The sequence below is a fragment of the Elephas maximus genome, chromosome 9 (assembly GCF_024166365.1).
Source record: "Elephas maximus indicus isolate mEleMax1 chromosome 9, mEleMax1 primary haplotype, whole genome shotgun sequence".
Classification (NCBI taxonomy): Eukaryota; Metazoa; Chordata; class Mammalia; order Proboscidea; family Elephantidae; genus Elephas; species Elephas maximus.
Window position 1 is genome coordinate 26,765,457 of NC_064827.1, and position 20,678 is coordinate 26,786,134.

The 20,678-nt window shown below is 39.2% G+C and overlaps 1 protein-coding gene across 15 annotated transcripts in view; it reads right to left on the reverse strand.

Annotated features, from left to right (window-relative positions):
• Positions 1-20,678, reverse strand: part of BNC2 (basonuclin 2) — a 487,890-nt gene that overhangs the window by 392,668 nt on the left and 74,544 nt on the right. The window lies entirely within an intron of this gene.

The window sequence follows — 20,678 nt, forward strand, 5'->3', positions numbered from 1 at the left end:
ATCAAAGTTTCACATAAAACAACACTAGCTTTATATTTCATATCCAGCCACATAACACCTAGTTTAACTTACATTACATGTTTTCAAATATCCTCTACAAGCAGGTGCCATGAAGAGTACTAGTCTAAAATGCCAAAGGCTTGGAGATCTGGATTCAAGATCTCATGATATTAGTGCTGGGCTAATCATCGTTTTGTTGCAGAAGTGGTGGGTGGGAGGGTGAGGGGAGTGTTAAATCAGGGAAAAGAGGTTGGGGCATTAAAGAAAGACCTTATCTTTTTATTACACTAAGAATATAACCAGAGACAACGCCAAAAGCTTCAACAAAAACATATTCACTGCAGCAATATTTAAAATAGCAGAAAGTTAGAAACAACCTACGCTTTTAATAATAGAGGCTGAATAAATAAATAATGGTCCACAACAGAATACTATATGGCCGTTGATAGTATTTTACAAGTACTCCAAGAATATGAAAAAAATCAATGTGATTTTTATATTAAACACAAAATATCGGGTTACAAAATAGCGTGTTCAGTACCATCTCAATTTATATAACCAAAATGCATGGGGAAAAAAATCTCAAAGGATAGCTACAAAACGAGAAGTGAGTTTACCGCTGGGTAGTGTCCTATTCACAGATTTTAAATTTTTATTTCATCTATGTTCAAATCCAATTTTCTAAAATAAATGTGTACTTCTGTTATAATCAAGGAGGGAATCTAACAAAAAAATCTGTACTCATTTATCATCTTCTCATTAAAGTAAAATGCAGAGGACATTTTTTCTGATCCAAATCAGAATTCTGGTTATATGCGTTCTAGCTGCCTAAAGATTTAACATACTACGTATGTGCTGAGTGAAAGTTCTCCTTCTTGCTTTCTAATATACCAAATCCTCACTTTGCTCCAGGCTTTTACCAATGCTGTCCCCCCCGTGCCAGGAACGTTACTAGCCACTCCTCCTACACCTGGCTAACGCTAAGAATAAGGAGGTAGAGTTGTCACTTCCTCTAGAAAGTCTTTGGGTACCCCTTCCAAAGCAGTTGTCACATTGTACTGTGATTCCCTGGTTTGGTATTTTTCTCCCCCACCAGACTCTAAGATACTTTGAGCGCAAGAAATGTTCCTGTTTTGTTCATCACTGTATCACTGAAATCCACTGTACTTCCCAGCATATCATATGGATGTGATAAATATTTTTGAAAAAATGGCTTTGAAAAAATTTGATATGTTAGCAGATGAATGAATCAATAAACAGTCCTTCTCAGTAGCTAAACATGCCTAATTCTAAGAAGCCTTTGCTCTCAAATAAACCAGGGGTGTGTGTTTCATGTAATGGAAACATCAGTATATAATCATGCAGTACTTTTTTTAAAAAGGACGGGTCTCATGTTATTCCTATTTTCAAAGTGTAAAAATCTGAAAGCATGAGTTTAGTAGAAAGATCTATCCAATAACAGGGTATTAAGTACATTTATGTCTTAAATATACAACTTGCAAATATGCAGAAGTAAGGTGCAATTAAGGGAGACAATTAAAATAGAATTACACCATATTTCCTTAACTTGGTTTCCAAAGATCAGATTCAGATGTTACTTTTATTCATAAACTTTGAAAAAGTAAATAAAACATTCTGCAAACTACTCACCATAAATCTTAACTTACCATTCAAATTAAATCTAAACATAAACATAACCCTAAAACCTCCTCCAGTCCCACAATACTCAGACAGTCAAAATCTGATTTTCGGGACAGCAGTTTTTATGCACAATATTTATTGCAAAGAGATAAATTATGCAAATTACAATCATTTTTACTTGTGTTATATCTAAGCTCATTTTTACGCATATTGTAGGGTCCAAACATCCACAAATTTACCCAAAGCTCAAGTTGTCTAATGAACCAATTTTACTATGTAGGATAGTTTTAATAGTCACTTAGATTTTTTTTTTTTTAATATTTTATTGTGTTTTTGGTGAAAGTTTACATAGCAAATTAGGTTTCTTGACTTAGATTTAAGGCCTGTTTGGGAACTGAAAAAAGTTTCTAACAACATGCACCAGATTTATATTACAGGTATCCCCCACTTTTCAAAAGTTTGCTTTATGCCACCTGGCTTTTGAGAAAGACCTACATTAGTACCTGCTTTCGCTAACCAAAAGAAATCAGAAGAGGATTTTTGCTATTATGAAAAAAGACAAAAAACAGAAATAGGGTTCAATGTTTGTTTCGCAGAGAGCCGTTAAATCAGCAATGTGTACCCCAAAGCAGTGAGAGAGCTATTTTCAAGCTCCTTCCCCAGGAACTACACTCAGCACCTCAAAATCAACCCACCAGAGCTTTGAAGCATCTGTGAGCATTTGCTTTATCTCGATTTATTTTGTGTATCCGTTAGCAAAATGTGTCCTAAGGTATGAAAAAAGCCTAAGAGAGTTCATAAGGGTTTTATGTGTTATGTTATTTAATATGATTTGGTAGGTTATCTACTTTCAGACAGTGGGAGAAATGTGTATTTACTTAATCACTTGATCTTAAGAGCTATACAATAGACTCAAATTAAAAATTCACAAATTAAACCTCTGCTTTCTTTAAACCACTAATATAGTTGTCTTGTTTCCATGCTGTCTAGAAATGTTAAAAAGTAATTCAAATGAAATATAAAGGCCATATTTAAACTAGGTCAATGATTATTAACCTTAGTTAACCAATTAACCAAAGGTAGTTGGTGAATTTTCCAAATAACAAACTTTAAAATTCATTTAAATTTTTAAGTGTTTTTGACACTTAATAAAAAAAGAATTAGGTTTCGCAAACACAAATTATTGGTGACATCCCAACTAACAGTGTAATAGCATTCAATCTTTTTCCAAAGAGTTTGACAGAAGTTCAAAATGTTTGGTTAAAACAAGAAAAAAAAAATCCATGTTCAGGGAATGGAGGAAAGCATCATATAAATTAAAAACAAATGTGTGTATCTTTTTAGACTGAGAGACTTTGCAGCTCCTCTACTCTAGCACTGGAGATTCAAGGATGCATAGTCCCAGTTCTGCAGTCACTCCTGGTGTGGTGGTAAAGGAGGGCTGTAAACAGACCATTTCACCTCAATGTGTTCAGTAGGATGCTGCCCTAAGGTCACTAGTAGTCTGGGGCTACTTTATTCACTGGTACTTGGGCACCTACCACTCATTGCTAAAAATAAATAAGACAGAGTACTTTCAAGAAATTTTAAATCTAGTTTAGAGCATTCCACAAACATACAAAAAACTGTCCCACAATGTACAAAATGGTATCTTAAGAAAACAACTGCAAAATAAAGGGTATACAAGGGAAACAGTGTGACTAGGACACAATATCAAAAGTGGCAGGGAGAAGGAGGTGGAAAAGCAGCCTACTCTCAAGAAGAGCCTTGGACACGAAACTAAGGACTCATTTCTGACCAAAGAGATGATACACTGGATGAAGTTTTGGGACTGAATTCTGGGCAGTGATAAAGTCAGAGCTGTTTTTAGAAAGACTTTAATTCCAATGGGTAGAGTGTCCCAAAGAAAGGCTGGAGGTGAATGAACTGACCAGTTACTGCAAGGAGCCTGCAGCAAGACAGTGAGAATAAAAAGCAGTAAGAGAATGATATAAATTCACTCTATAAACCACCCAACCCCAACTCCACAGCAACTATATCAGAGACTTGTTTTAAGGAGGGGGCAGTTCCAAGAGATAATGCCAATGAAAATGATCTACTTTCAGGATTTGACAAATGACAAGAGTGGGGGAAGAAACAGAAGATGGCCACTGGAGTATTAATACTAAGCCTCTGGGGTCGGAAGCACGATGGTCACTTCTAGAGGATGACTAAGATTTCTACATTCGTTTTCTGGGGTTGCCATAACAAAGTGCCACAAACAGGAAGGCTTAAAACAACAGAAATCTATTCTCTCACAGTTCTGGCCAAAAATCAAAATCAAGATGTCAGAAGGCTTGGTTCCTTTGGAGGGCTCTGAGGGACAGTCTGTACCAGACCTCTCTCCTAGCTTGTGATGGTTTTAGGCAATCCATGGCTTACAGATGTATTACTTCAATCTCTGCCTCCAGCATCACATGGCACTCCTCTTCCTTGTGTCTGTGTCTCTTCTCTGACGGATACTAGTCATACCCTACTCCAGTATGACCTCATGTTTACTTAACTAATTACATCTGCAAAGACTTATTTCCAAACAAGATTACATTCACAGGTACCAGGGGTTAGGACTTCAACATATCTTTTGGAGGGCATACAATTCAACCCATAACAATGTCTATGTGTTTGGCCACAAAGCATTTCACAGAGACATCTTGTTTTTTTTTTTTTTTTCTTGGAAAGGCAATATGCTTGCACTTTAGGAAAACAACTAGACCCTTATCTTACTCCCCTCTAAGTAAGATTAGTCTGTGCCCATATTTAAGCCTCTCATTGCAACGCAAGACTTACATACCCAAACCTTAAAGTATCACAAAGACAAAGTTGCTATCAGGATCTTTACCTCCCATTTAACACTACAGTTGGGCAACTTTTCTGCATTTTCATGGATATCAGAATTATAGGAAGTTATACCAGAACTAGAAGGACTGAGGTCACAAAGGAAAAAAATCCCTATCCAAAGTGTTGATAAACAGATGTATTAGGTGACTAACGTGATAGAAGCTCTTGCTATGTTTTCTTAAAAGGGGGGCTAACTCAAGAGTGGATGCAGGTTTTTTAAAGCCTACCGCAGTAGGTTTTTTTCGTTGGTTTAAGGCCCTCATAAGGCAAAAACATGCAAACTTCACAAAAACAAATGACCATGTGAACAATGCTAGGGGGCCCTTCCCAAAACCTTAAAGGAAAATTCTGGGGATACTAAGCTATCCAGTAGAGCTTGGAGCAGTTCAAGGGCTAAAAAAAACTGAAAGGAAGGTGGCAGTCTTAAGAACCACAGACATTTTTTCCATTGTTATAGGAAAAAGCTCAGGACAGTACCACAAGAGTTAAAACAACCCAAGAAAATATAGGCAAAAAGAGTCCAGTGGCTTAGACCTGCTGATTACTCTTCTAAGGATCTCATCTGATTGGGGGGTAGGGGGAGGAGGTAAGATACAAAGAAAGTGTGTGCTAGATTTTACAGAAAACATATGGGAACTTACCTGGGGAAATTTGCTTTCTTTTAACTAAACAAGGAGTCTTTTCAGGTATTCTGAGTCAAAATTGAGAAGGATATTTTTAACTATAGAAAATATGAAGAAAGAGTAAGCCACTGGAGAACAGTGACCATAATGCATTAATATTCAGTTTCATTCCTGGGTAGGTAGAATGAACTAGAACAGGACCTAAAATTTTTACACACAAAGACCCACTCTACAAGGAAGGAAGCAGTCTCTCCTTGAACAAGCTTGTAAGTGGAACTTCTGTTTAAAAGAAAAATCAACAAATGTTTAAAAAAAAAAAATCAATTTAACCCCCAAATTGTTGCTCATCAAAATAAAATTACAACACATATGAAATGTAAACAGATAGCACGGCAAGGAGTCAGCCTGCCTTTTCTGTCCCAGGTGCCCTGTACAATCCAGATTCCATGCAGATGCATGCTTGGGGCAAGCAAAATTCATTGGCACTGCCTTGCTATCTCTGAGCCCTAACTGCAGGGAGGGTGAGATACCCTGCACCAAAGGTGGGGAGTAAGCTCTGATGGGAGCCCACAGGGTGATGACGGTAGTACTGGCAGAACAGGGGGATCAATATCACAACGTTCAGGACTGTCCAGGGAAGCTCTTCCATGTACGCTGTAAAAATCCCCAATCCCACAACACTCCTCTTCCACTTCCCCATGCCAAGGTGCCAAGGAAGATTCAAATCCCACCCAGTCAGTCAGGCAGCTTCCCCTTCCCCTACCTGCTAGGGAACACCACCAGTGGGAAGACACTGGGAAGAGTAAAAAAGCCAACAATGAATGATTCTAAGAGGACAGGCTGGAGGACAGTAACAGTGATTCCTGGCTCCCATGAGAATAATAATGTGGCAGAGGGGACAGGAAGGGAGCCAATTAAAGAGAGCTGAGGCCAAAGAAAAGGACAGAATTAAACACCAATTTTTCAATCTGCCTACTTCAGCAATGCTTCTCTCCACCAATGTGAAACTGGTAATCAACCAAGACAAAGGTACAACACTTCAGAGAAGTGGTCTGGGGGGTGGGGGATGGGGGGAGTTGGTTCTGCCTTTCCTGTCATCTGTGACCTTGAAGGAGTTACTCAGTTTTCTCTCTAGACTGAACTCCTCTGTACTGTCGAATAAAGAGTGGGGAAACTAAATCATGTCCATGGGTCCTTCCATGATAGCATTCTAGAATTCTAAAGAGAGTACAGTATACATGTGAGTAAAAGCTCTGGAGCCAGGATGCCTGTGTTTGAATCCCTGCTCTGTCTGACTCTGGGCAAGTCACTTGACCACTCTGTGCATCAATTTCCCCATCTGTAAGAAAGGAGAGTAACTGTCTGTCTATACCTCATAGAGGTGGCCTAAGGATGAAATGCTACGTTCACTGTAATTACAGCCATGGGATTATTTTGTATCCAATACCTTTTGGACTAACATATTTGTATGGTAAATCACCTTACTGAAGAGCTCCTCAGAGAGGCAAATACTCTGCCCACCACTTCTGAGGGTCTTCCCCTCCCTTAGGCAGGCATTATTAACCAAGCACAGAATTCTCCCATTAGCCTGGATGCAGCCTCAGAATTCTCAATGAATCAGCTTGCACAAAAGATAAGATTTCTAAGTCAGCCACATCCGAAATATGGGTAATTCTGTAGTCCTTCATCACTGCTTGCATCCCATATGGTTCAAACTGTTTCAAAAGTAGGATCCTCGAGGATTTCCAGGATCTTCACAAAAGAGATGGAAACCCTGGTGATGTAGTGGTTAAGTGCTACAGCTGCTAACCACAGGGTCGGCAGTTCGAATCCACCAGGCACTCCTTGGAAACTCTATGGGGCAGTTCTACGCTGTCCTATAGGGTCGCTATGAGTCGGAATCGACTCAATGGCACTGGGTTTGGTTTGGTTTTTGGTTCACAGAAGAGAATCCCCAGCCTGTAGCAGCACCATGTAACAAGTAAACCATGCCTTCTCTGGAGTCATTTATTCTACTTTTATCTATAGAAAACAAGGCTAAGAGCAGATGAACTGAGTTAGCTGATATAGTATGAAGAGGACATTCCTATAAAAAGTGGTAAGTTCATTCAACAACAGTCCACAATTATTTGTGACGATTTGGTGGATAGAGAGAAAAAAGAGCTTTTTAATTCACCAAGGTCATTGCTTTAGGAAATTTGATTCAGACAATAATCAGAGGATAAAGAAAAAGAGGAAGGAGTTCCTCTACATGTCCCACACCTGCTGAGCTTCACCCTGGGATAACCCCACACTCCCGAAGCTCAAGAGGTTCCATGTGCAGAGCCTCCAAAATGTAATCCACCTGTCGTTGCTTCTGTATTCCTTACCTCACTGGTGACCATCACATCCTCTAACCAGTCACCTGAAAGCCAGAATGCTGTTTACTTGAACCACGTTCTCATATCACCTACCCAATCATCAAGTCTTATAAATTCTACTTCCTAAATGCTTCCCAGTGGCACACAACAAACACTTTTCAGACCAAGCAGCTCCTTTCCAACTCTATGTTGTTGCTGCTGTTATGTGTCACTGAGTCAATTTCAACTCATGGCAACACCATGTGAGAGGGGAACTGACCCATGAAGTTTTCTAGGCTGTAATCTTTATGGAAGGCAGATCACCAGGTCTTTCTTCCACAGAGCTGCTGGGTGAGTTTAAACCACAACCTTTCTTTTAGCAGCCGAGCACTTAATCATCAACGCCACCAGAGCTCCTTTCTACTCCACGCTTCTCAAATCCATCCTCCAATCAAATATCATGGTTAATTCTACTTAAAACTCAAAGGTTATTACTTGCAGCAACTTGGATAAATCTCAATGTATTATCTAGGTGAAAGAAGTCAGATTCAAAGCTTTCACGCTACATGATTCCACTTTTATGACATTCTGAAAAAAGCAAGTGTAAAGGAGCAGAAATCAGATCAGTGGTTGCCCGGGGCTGGGGTGTGGGCAGGAAGTGACTACAGAAGAGCCCTGAGGAGTTTTAGGGGATGATGTAAATTCTTCATCTTGATTATGGTGATGACAGGACTATGTGTAACACACAGAACTGTACACTAAAAGAAGCGAATTTACGTGTGTAAATTACACCTCAATTTAAAGAGAAATGAGAGGAGGAAATCCCAAGGATTCATCCCATTACCTACAGGCTCCAGGGCACTGTTGATGTGGCCCCTATCTTGTCCTCCACACTCTAACTACACTCAACTTTTAAAAATGTCCAGTGCTCTCCATGTAGAAGTTCCTCACCATTGTTCCTCTCTTCAGGACAGCTTTCCAAAACTGACTCCTAACTCCTTTCATGCTGTCTCTCCCTGCTTCTTATACCCGTCACGTCCCCAGACTAAGTCAGATGCTCCTCTAGGCTCTCAGAAAGCCTGGCATTTCCCTATCATTGCTTTCACAGAACTATACTATATAGGCATATGTTCTGACATAATTATCTTCTCCCTTACCAATCAACTGAAGTATGAATTCTTTGGGACCAAGGATACTTTTTTGTTTGTTTGTTTTGTTTTGTTTTTGTTGTTTCTTTTTTGTTTTTATTTATTAACTTTTATTGAGCTTCAAGTGAACGTTTACAAATCAAGTCAGACTGTCACATATAAGTTTATATACACCTTACTCCGTACTCCCACTTGCTCTCCCTCTAATGAGTCAGCCCTTCCAGTCTCTCCTTTCGTGACAATTTTGCCCGCTTCCAACTCTCTCTATCTTCCCATCCCCCCTCCAGACAGGAGATGCCAACACAGTCTCAAGTGACCACTTCATATAATTAGCTCACTCTTCATCAGCATCTCTCACCTACCCACTGTCCAGTCCCTTTCATGTCTGATGAGTTGTCTTCGGGGATGGATGGTTCCTGTCCTGGGCCAACAGAAGGTTTGGGGACCATGACTGCCGGGATTCCTCTAGTCTCAGTCAAACCATTAAGTATGGTCTTTTTGTGAGAATTTGGGGTCTGCATCCCACTGATCCCCTGCTCCCTCAGGGGTTCTCTGTTGTGCTCCCTGTCAGGGCAGTCATCGATTGTGGCCGGGCACCAACTAGTTCTTCTTGTCTCAGGATGATGTAGGGTCATGGGGCCCTTTCCGTCTCTTGGGCTCATAGTTGTCGTGTGACCTTGGTGTTCTTCATTCTCCTTTGCTCCAGGTGAGTTGAGACCAATTGATGCATCTTAGATGGCCGCTTGTTAGCATTTAAGACCCCAGACGCCACATTTCAAAGTGGAATGCAGAATGTTTTCATAATAGAATTATTTTGCCAATTGACTTAGAAGTCCCCTTAAACCATGGTCCCCAAACCGCTGCCCTTGCTCCGCTGACCTTTGAAGCATTCATTTTATCCCGGAAACTTCTTTGATTTTGGGACCAAGGATACTTTTATTCCCATGTGTTTATGCAGCCTGGCACATGGCAGACATTCAATTAAAGTATATTGGAATAAATGTTCCATAAAGGCAGGCTATGCCTATCTACTTCATCACTATACCCCCAGCACCTACAAGTGTGCCTGCCTGGCTCAATAAAGACAGGCAGCCCTCACTTTGTGTGGCAGTGCGAGATCATGAAAATGACCATGCAAGCTGAAACCATTAAAGCTATCTTAACAATCGGTAGGAAAATGATTGTTCCGTGAACTTTAAAAATGTGTCCAAACTTTCTGCTAGTTAAAAATGTATATAAGAGAATTAAAAAAAAATAGTAAAACGTTTAGTACACTGTAACTTAAAACATTAGAAACACTGAGAATTCAAATGTTTTATTTATCTGAAAGGCGATAACATTTCAAGAATTGAAAACAGGTTTTCAAACAAAGACGTCTACACGAATGTTCACTGCAACACTATTTACAACAGCTGAAAGCTGGAAACAACTCAGAGGTCCATCAACTCATAAATGGATAAACAAAATGTGGTATACCCACACAATGGAATATCATACACTCATAAAGACGGATGAAGTAATGATACATGTTACAACATAGGTAAACCTTGAAAATACTATGCTGAGTGAAAGAGGTCAGACACAAAGGACCATTATGTTGTACAATTCCATTATATGAAATAGCCGGAATAGGCACATTCATAGAGACAGAAATCAGATCAGTGGTTGCCAGGGTTCAGGGGAGATGGAGAGTGATTGCTTAAAGGGTACAGGTTTCCTTTTGGGATAAAGAAAATAAATGATCTGAAACTAGACAGAAAGATAAAACACTGGCTTCTAGGAGCTGGAAAAACCAAATTCACTAATACACAACCTAGTAACTAGGAACCAGTTAGTTCTGCTGGGACACTTTCAGGTTTCTGGAAAAAGAACAAGGATGCGCGATATCCAGAGATCCAAGGAGCAAAGAACACCACTTCCAGGCTGCAGAAGAAGTCAAAGAGTAAGCATGACAAAGTTCAAATATATTCAATTATTTTATGCTAGAGGTGGAAGTTACAAAACCAGAAAAGAACCAATTAAGAAACAAAAAATACTTTGCAAGAATAGGGAGGGAAATGTACTTATGAGTGTCTTAAAAAAAAAAAAGGCAAGGGTGCTATAAAAACAAGATATGCAGAGCCAACAAACCTCATTGACATTTTCAGTACCACTGACCCTGAAAGTTAATAACACTGTTTGCTGAGGTCTGATTTCACAAGGAATTCCATATGGAACAGGAACGTGAGAGCCTAATAAGGATGCATGATACTAAAGCAAAGGGATTAGTTAACTAAAATAAGTGGATTCCTCTCCAAATATAATCCACACATAAAGACACATTTAGAACATTTGTATCTCGTTACGGGTATTAAGTGAGAAAAGATTCTCAGTACCAAGCGGTCCTAATTATAATCCGCCTTAGAAAATAAAGTGATTTTTCCTGACTAAAAGGGAAAACACTTTGTACGAAACAGCTTAAATATAGTAACAGGGTTGTCAAAGCCAGACACCAAAACAAACCTAATAACACAAAGGAATACCAACTGTGAAAACTGAATAACCACTCTTAACAATACAATGTTTACCCTTCTTTCTCTTATTATCGATCACAACAATCCAAAGCACAAATAAATCACCTAGGCGAATAGTACCCAATTTACAAACAGCAGAAACAGAAAAAAAATTAATACCAACCAAGCACCAACGTGTTTTTCATTTCACACCTTTCACCAAGGTACTGCCAGTAGTGCAAACTCTTGGTCAATGAGATGACTACAGTGGCTGGTGTACACTTGCTTTGGGAAAGGTCAGTTCTAGGGTCCAATCCCACTGAAAGGGAATACGTGCCTTTCATGCCTTGAAACAAAAAAAAATTCTTAAAGTTATATACAGTGGACTGTGTGATTTAGTTATAGATCCTAAGAAGCACTTTAAAAATCTGAAAGGAGGAAAAAAGAAGGGACATGATTAAAACATAGGAGTGTTTTATTAGATAGAGAAGAGATGAGCTTGACCTTCAGGTAACAGAAAATCCAGTTTACAAAGGCTTAAATAGTAATTAATTGTCTTGTAACAAAAAGTCAGAAGCAGCAGCCCAGTGCTGGTTATCAATGATGCAGGTCTCAAACACTCGGCTCCTTATTTCTTACTATAAGGCTTCAGGCTTCATCCTCATGCTCAGGAGATGGCCCACGGTCTCTGCTATGAATTGAATTGTGCCCCCCACCCCCCGGCAAAATATGTGTTGAATTCCTGGCCCTTGTACCAGCAGGTATAACCCTATTTGAAAATAGGGTTTTTCTTTTGTTGTGTTGATGAGGTCATACCATTGCAGGGTGGATCCTAAACCTAATCACTTCTGAGTTATAAAAAGACCACAATAGACACATAGACAGTGGGGTAGGGGGCCAGGTGAAGATAGTCTAGAAGACATGGAATGTCAATGAACCAAGGAACACATGGGCTACCAACAAAGAACGAATGGACTCTGCTGAGACCCTAATTTGGGCTTTAGCCCCCAAACTGTAAAAAAATAAATTTCTGTTCTTTAAAGCCACCCACCTGTGGTATTTCTGTTACAGCCTGAGACACTCTATCTAAGCATCACAGCCACATTCCAGGAGGGAAAGCTCTTACTACCCACTACCAGCAGGCTTCCCCTTATATTACTGGCTAGAATGAATCACATGCCTACTCTTACACCAACTGATGCCAAGGGGAATGAAATTATGACTTTTATACTAATAATGAGATATCTCCTATCCTTGCTGAGATCAAGGGCTTTCCGACCACCTGGGAGGACAATAACAGTAGGAAGAGAAAGATAGATTGCTTTTTAGAATAGGTATCAGTATCTCTACACCTCAATTATTTTAATACGACAACTATAAAAGGGCAGTTTTATATAAAGTGACAGCCAGTATCAGTAAAAATGTAGGGAATACTCCCCCATTAAACTAACAGGGCACCAGAATGCAATGAGCTGTTTTACTAGTTAGGTGAGCAGGAACCAGTAAGTGAAAGTGGCTTCTAAAAAGCACATTTGTCGGCAAACAGGACGAACCAGAAGAATTATCTCAATTCCCTCCATTTTATACTTCCCAATGTGATCTAGCTGATCAATTCTATCCAACCTCACCTTTTCAGTCAGCCTCTGCTTGGGGGTGGGGTTGGTAGAACATATAGGTCTAGATCTGTCAATCACCCCATTTTTGCTTTAAGTTATTGGCCCTTTCACACTTAGGCAATTTTTCCCTTCCTAAAAAAGCAGTCAAGATCAAATTATAAGAGCTTGTTTGAAAAAAATACCCCCAAAGCAGAATATCTTCATACATTGGGGTTTTCAGTTCTAGGCTTATAACGAAGGAAAATGCAAATACCTTGAAAAGACTCAGAACGCAAACATTTTTTGAGAACACATGCCATTCCTTCTATATCTTGACTTTGTAGACAGCATCCATGCTAAAACTGTAATCATTAAGCTGACTCGTATTCAAAGTACAAATGCAAATTGATAAAAGTGTCTATCTGCTTTTTGTTTGTTTCTTTTAAAGCTCAACTGGATCACACATTCCTCCCCAAACATAGTCTGTCTTTTCCACCTGTATGCTATGGTTGTTCTTTCCATATTTATAACTGCTTTGCCAATTAATAGTAGCATTTCTTTTTTTATTATTAAAATATGTTATTGTGTTTTCAGTGAAAGTTTATACAGCCAATTAGGTTCCCATTTAACAATTTCTACACAATTGGTTCAGTGACATTGGTGACATTTTTGTGTCGACTTTCTCATTATTTCCATTCTGATTGTTCTGTAATCTAGTTTCCCTGCTCCCTTTCCTCTCTGCTTTTGAGTAAATGTTGACCCTTTGGTCTCATATGGATGATTTCTTAAAGGAGCATAGTACTCAAGGGATGACACTGTTTATTTTATTAGCTAATCTGTTATTTAGCTAAAAGATGACCTCATGGAATAGTTTTGGTTCAAGGTTTAAAGACTACCTCAGGGCAGTAGTTTCAAGGAGTCCTCCAGTCTCGGCCGGTCCAGTAAATCTAGACATTTTAAGAATTTGAGTTCTGTTCCACATTTTGCTCCCATTCTGTCAGGATCCATCTACTGTGTTCCTGATCATAAAGATCAGTAATGGTAGCTGGGCACCATCTAGTTCTTCTTGTCTCAGGTAGATGAGGTCCTGGTTCCCGTAAACTATTTGTCCTGCAGACTAGTTTCTTCTTTTGAGTGTTTGGTTTCTTTCTCTTTTACTCCAGATGAACAGAGACTGACAGTTGTATCTTAGATGGCCACTTACAAGCTTTTAAGACCCCAGATACTACTCAGGAAACTAGGATGTAGAACATAAACTTTACAGCCTGTATTATGCCAATTAACTGAGTTGTCCCACAAGAGACTATGGTCCTAAGCCTTCAGACCCCATGAACCCATCCCACAAGGAATTAATGGTTAAGTCTAAGAAGAATCCATGTTTCTACCCCTATGTGTTTTACTGTATATATGAATATACATGGATGCATACACTTACATATATATGCCCCATATTAGTCAGAATTGACTCAATGGCAATGGGTTTGGTTTCTGGTTCTATATATGCTCACATGTGTATACAGGTATGCATACCTACCCACACATATGCATACATGCATACACATGTAACCACACTCCTATTTTTTAGTTGTTGACATACAGCTGTATGTGTCATAGCATTTGCCAAAAACATCATTTTTTCTTGTGTACTTCTTAGTGACATCATCTATCTTCATCAAGCTGTGCACCCTTTATCCACATTTGGTGTTATATTTCCCATCACCAGGAATAACAAGTGTCTACTATCTAGAGAGCAAATCTACCCCACCCCATACCTGGTAACCACCAGTGACCACTGGTTTCAATATGTGTACCTATTAATGCTAGCATTTCTGTCACTCAAATTCCATCAGATGAAATGCAGGGTCCATCTCAAATACTCCCTTTATCTTGATGCGTGGGAATTACCCAAGATTTTGAATCATTCTTCACAGGGTTCATTCACTGTTCGACTCTCAACCTCCCTGAGGCCATTGACAGACCCTTCAAAAGATAGTCTCTGGCTGTTGCAAACTGTTAAAGCACTCAGCTGGTAACTGAAAGGCTGGGAGTCGAGAACACCCAAAGGCCCCTCAGAAGAAAGGCCTAGCAATCTACTTCTGAAAAACCGGTCATTGAAAACCCTATGGATTACAGTTCTACTCTGACACATACAGGGTTGCCAGGAGTCAGAGTTGACTAGACAGTAACTGCTACTGGTTGTAAGAAAGATACAATGCTCTATAAAAGTCCCTAGAAGGAATGAAGTAATGGGACTAAAAAAGGAAGGCTAACTGTAATTGAAAGTATGAACACTACCTGCATCTTCCCTCACTTATTTTTCTTCTTTAAAGCAGCACAAGTGGGAAAGGATCAGCAAAGGAAGAGGGAAGGCTCAAGAGAAGAGGGTAAAGGAGTCCACATCCGACTGGTTTTCCACACTCCACAGGCCTGATCTGCACGCATCCACACACAACATAACAGACACAAACAAATGATGGCTGCACATTCGGGTTTTTTTTTTTGTTTTGTTTTAAACACACTCCAGAAGTCACTGCAATACCGGAAACATTTGGAAGACTGAGCCATCTGATGACAATTACAGGAATCCTGGAAGGGAAAAGAATGCCGGGGAAGGCCAGACGGCCATGCAATTATGAGCCCTACCTCAGCCCCAGAGTCCTTTCCACACCCTCCACATCACTGACAGTGAGAGGTAGATGGCGATGCTGTTACTCAACATTCCCAGGCTGATCCTAGAGGAGAGGAATGCGCACACACACACTGCTCCAGAGAGGTCGTCATCATTTTGGTTTGCTTGGTTTTCTCATCCTTTGAAGTAAGACACTTCATGACTGTCATGAGTTTGGTTCCCAAGAGTGTGAGATTTATAGCAACCAAGACTTTTACAGTAAAGAGATGATGAAAAAGACAAACCACTGAAAATGTCAGTGTGAAACAAGAGTCACCCTTTTCCAAGTGCCTTTATTCCCTGAATTGGTCCTTGTGGAATGATGGGGGGTGAAGGGCAGCGGTTAGGAGAAGAAAATGGGCTAACGTTTACTTAGCACCTCCAAGAGCAAGCCACTTTCAGGATCAAGAAATCTTGCCAAGGGAGATGGCACCACAATTTAATGAGAACTAAGGTCCAGAGAGCCAACCTGCCCAATCCCAAAGTTTATAAATCAGAACAGTGGGGTGGAAACTCAAGTCTATCTTACTCCAAAGCCATACTGACAGTGAAAGAGCAACTACATCAAAAATAGAGAATCGCTAGGACACAAAGTAGCATTAACCATTCACTATCTCGCTAACTCAACAAAAGACCAAACCAGTTGCCGAGAAGTCAGCTCAGACTCATGGTGACCCCTATGTGTGTTCAGAGTAGAACTATACTCCACAGGGATTTAATGACTGTGACCTTTTGAACATAGACTGTCAGGCCTTTCTTCCAACACTCCTCTGGGTAGACTCAAACCGCCAATCTTTCAGTTAGCAGCTGAGCTCTTAACCATTTGCCCCAATAAGAGACTCCTACATTAGCACCAGTGACTTGTTTTCTTTCTTCTTAAATAATTCATAATGAAAAGTAAGTTACAGTAGTTTGGGGAAGGTTAAAAATTATTTGTAATTTATCAAGAAAACAGAGAACACTATTATTACTAATTTGGTTATTTCCTTCTGGCATTTTTTTTTTACATATATATCTTTTTAATTGTGACAGACCATACACTAGTTATACTTTTATATCTACTTTTTAAAACTAATATATATTTCCATGTCATTAAAAACTTCCGAAAAGAGTGATCTTTAAAATATGTATTCTGAACATATTTCATAACCAAAGTGTTCCAACTTACAGCCTTGTGCTGACAGGGTTAGGGAATTTTAAAACCTAAAATATTACATATTCCACGTAGATGTCTAAGGAAACAAGGAAGTACAGGAGACTGCTCAACAATGAATCATGATTCCACAGAATCCCTGCTGTTTCAAGGGGATGCACTTCACATTTAATTAATCTTTTTATGTTGGAAATATAATCAGTCCCCACACACAAAAGGTACAAAACTCAAAATGAGGATTGCTAATTATCATTAAATTCTCTTCTACCAACACAGACTTTCATGGCTATCTACAGAAATCAAAAGTGTTAAATGTATTTTCTTTAAACAAAGTAAAGTCATGATAAATTAAGTACTAGCTCCAGTTTGCTTATAAATGCTGGGCTTCTAGACTATGTCACAAACCAAAGAATTGTTTGGGCACTTCACCAATGTAGGATATAGCAGTGGCAGTGATTTAGTGTGATAGCAACAATAAGAGGAAAAATGATGGTGACTATCATTTATTAAGTCTTTTCCAGTGTCAGTCACTATTCCTAACACTTAATATGGATTTTGGGATTTAACTCTCTCCAAGTCCCTTAAAGGAGCTACTATTATTATCCTCATAAAGTAACAAGTAACTTGAACTCTGAAAACGAGTTCAAGCCCATTCTTGGCTCTCATGAGTTGGAAATAGCTTCATTTCTCTAGATAATCAGATTTCTCCACTGCGCGTAGATGGGATGAGGCTAAAGCACTACAGATTAAACGAGTTCCCATACACTATGGTTCTGACAATCAACTATAAATATATTTGGTGGTGTGTCTGCCAACCCACGGTAGACGTACTTTACTAAATAATCATGTCACCAAATTTCTTATCACTTCACAATCTTTCACAGTGTATTAGGAAGTTATTAACATTCAATATGAGTTGGTCTTTAAAGTGAAACCTCCTTGATCTCCCAGGGATGACATAATATCGCCTAGGTGAAGACTAGGTGTGTGCTACATGAGTATCACAACATTTCAAAAGCTAAAGCTTTTTGGTTCTGGAAAAGTGAACTCCAAGTCTCTCGATATTCAGCTGAAGAGTCTTGAGAAAGTAGAGTTTCTCATCATCTCAGAGAGCTGGCAGATCTAAGCAGCTATATACCCACCATCTATGGTTGCCAGGACAACCAGAACAAAAAGTACAACTCCAGTCTACCAGGAAAGGGCATGCAAATCCATGCCAAATTCCAGGAAAGGAGGCAGGGCAATCCCACCAAAGAGAAGACTGCCCCCAGAAGGAAAGTGTGGGATATCCACAGGAGGTGAAGAGGTCCAAATCCTGATTTTCATCTGGCCCTTCTCCCATGTATTAAGTTAATGTTTTAGCTCAGTGAAAGTAATTACCAGCCAGACTCTGCAATCCATCACTTCACCTAGGGCATTCCTGCTGATTCTTTCTTTGGTCTCTAGGACCAAAGAATCCCTTTTGTTGACCTGGAAGTACGAAGGGTGATTGGTTGTTACTAGTTTCTCTCTTTCTAGTCTAGAGTTCTGCCAACTAATTAAGAACAGAAAATGAAGAACTGTTTTCTAGCTTTTTAATGGAAACTGTGCAGGTTAGAGTAGGCACAGGCTCTCACAAAAATTTAAGATTAAACCCATACATCTTTGACCTCCCCTATTTCAAGTAGAATGGACAAATGCAAATGCAATTTGGCTCTAGGCTGTGAATTGAGGGACTTGATCCAAATTACCTCCATTCTAATTCAGGTAGTTTGCCAAGAGAAGCTTAGTCAATAAATGAAACGTACATGGATGTACAAAAGACTTTCATATATCCCACAACTACCCTATAAGAAGGTGTTTATTAATATCCTCATTTTACAGATAAGAATAACAAAGTTTAGATGCTAAAACTACTGGCCTCAAGTCCACACTTCAAGAGTGACAAATCCATTTTCTGCTCCAAACACTAGATTTCTATGTAAATTTTCCAAGTAACTAACTTGCTGTGTGGCTTCAACACATTCCTATAGCCCTCCCAACGGAAATAACATTCAAAACTAGGTTAGGGACTTTATGAATTAGAAGGGCATCCTAAGTACTATCCACCCAGCAGGCAGATGTGTTCACTTTGCTTTCTCTACTCAATTGCCCAGTTATGATGAGGAAATTCTGAGATTACCTCACATTGCTCCCCACCACCCCATAAATCTATTTCCATTGCACAATTAACACTGAATGGGCATGATAAATACAATAAAGGTAAGCCCACAGAGTATATACAGGGTAGTAGAGGGTAAAAAAGCATGTGGTAGTAAGGGCAACAATGGAAAGCGCTTTCTGCCACTGAAGTTGGAAACATGACTGCTTCCTTTGAGCATCAGCGAACCCCATGAGAAGGTGGTCCATGACTAGGCACCACCAAGTCAAATCTCTGAGAGCTACATAAACATCAGCAGGGCTGTGCTTTCTGAAATTGGAACAAGCAATGTCTGACTCCTTAAACATCACAATCAACTAGAATGCACACATATATTTTTCTTTTTCCTGATTTTACAAGTAATATATGCTAGCTGAAGAAAATCTAAAAAGTGAAGCAGAAATTAGCCTTATATAATCCCAGCACCCAGAGGCAACTACTGACAACATATTGGCCTTTTTCCTTCATGCCTTCCCCCTGCCCCCACCAGCTAGACTATTTGAAATGTTTCTTCATCTACAAGAAATGAAAATATCTAATTGCCTCAGTAAGAAGAAGGACAAAATGACTTCCAAAACCCACTGCCATCGAGCAGATTCCAACTCATACTGAACCTATAGGACGCAGTAAAACTGCCCCCATACGTTTCCAAGGCTGTTAATCTTCACAGAAGCAGACTGCCACATCTTTTAACCACGGAGTGGCTGGTGGGTTTGAACCACCCACCTTTCAGCTAGTGGCTGAGTGCTTTAACCATTGTGCCACAAGGGTTCTTGCAAAATGGTTTAGAAAAACGTAATTCCATTGTATTTTTAGAATAAATTCAAATTTCTTGACAATAATCTCCATGATAACTATGACAGAAACGCAGAAAATTTCTTTGGAAAAGCCCGTTGAGGTCAACATTGAACTCTTCCAAGTGTTACACCCACAAAACCAGCAGAAACAATAATCTACAATGAATACAAAGCGGCACGCCGGTCAGAAACTGTTTTGTTCTACAGAACTTCTTTTTGTTATCTAAAATGCTAGTTTTCATTGAAAATATTTACTTTACTATTCAATGAGAGAGACAAGAAGCCTCAGCTCACCCGAGAAGAAACGACATAGGAGACAAAAGGTTCTATCTCCTTCTCAAAATTACACTTCTAAAAGATACAAAAGACATATAACCTAAGTATGGCATATATGTCCTTTCTGCACAAGTACATAACCAGGTAGCACAGCCTCTCTCCTCTGTAATTTGAAATGAATTTGCTTTCCACATGCGAAAAATGGAGACTTGAATGGAACCACCGACCTTTCTAATGCTAAGAAGAGCTTTGGAACAGAAATATATTTTACAGCAATTTCATTGATCATATATTTCTAAGGAAACTATTTAAAAGAGTCTAATATAGAAAAAGTACTTTTGTACTACTTACTGCTGGGTAAACACAAGTTTTAAATAATTTTCAAAGCAACAGACCTAGAATTTTATTCCCCACAGCCTACTGATTTTAAATGCCCTGTGACCCTCTTAAGCACAGCCAACATCAACATCTGGTACCTGGCACAAAGAAAATAGATGCTAAAAGGTTTATTAAAAAAAGAAAACCTTTCCTTTTCATCATGTGCCTTAAATATGTTTCTAAGGCAGTTCCGTTTCTCCTCTTTCTGACATAAAAGCACAAAAAAACTAAGAATCTATCCTATCAGGCAGTTAAGCTTTAGAATCACAAGAGAAAAATAATTGCCAAAAATCTGGTTGTTGCTAATGTTTTCTGACTCCCCCCCAAAAAATTTTATCTCCCCACATACGCTAGTTTAAAAAGACTTCAAAATCCAAGCCTTTTCCCTACACAATTCTTTGTATTTCCGAGTTTTTTTCTTCTTCTTATATTTTCTCAACACAAGGTTTTTTATGACCTTGAAATCCTCCAAAGACTTTAGCAGGAACAATAACGATCATACTATGAATAAA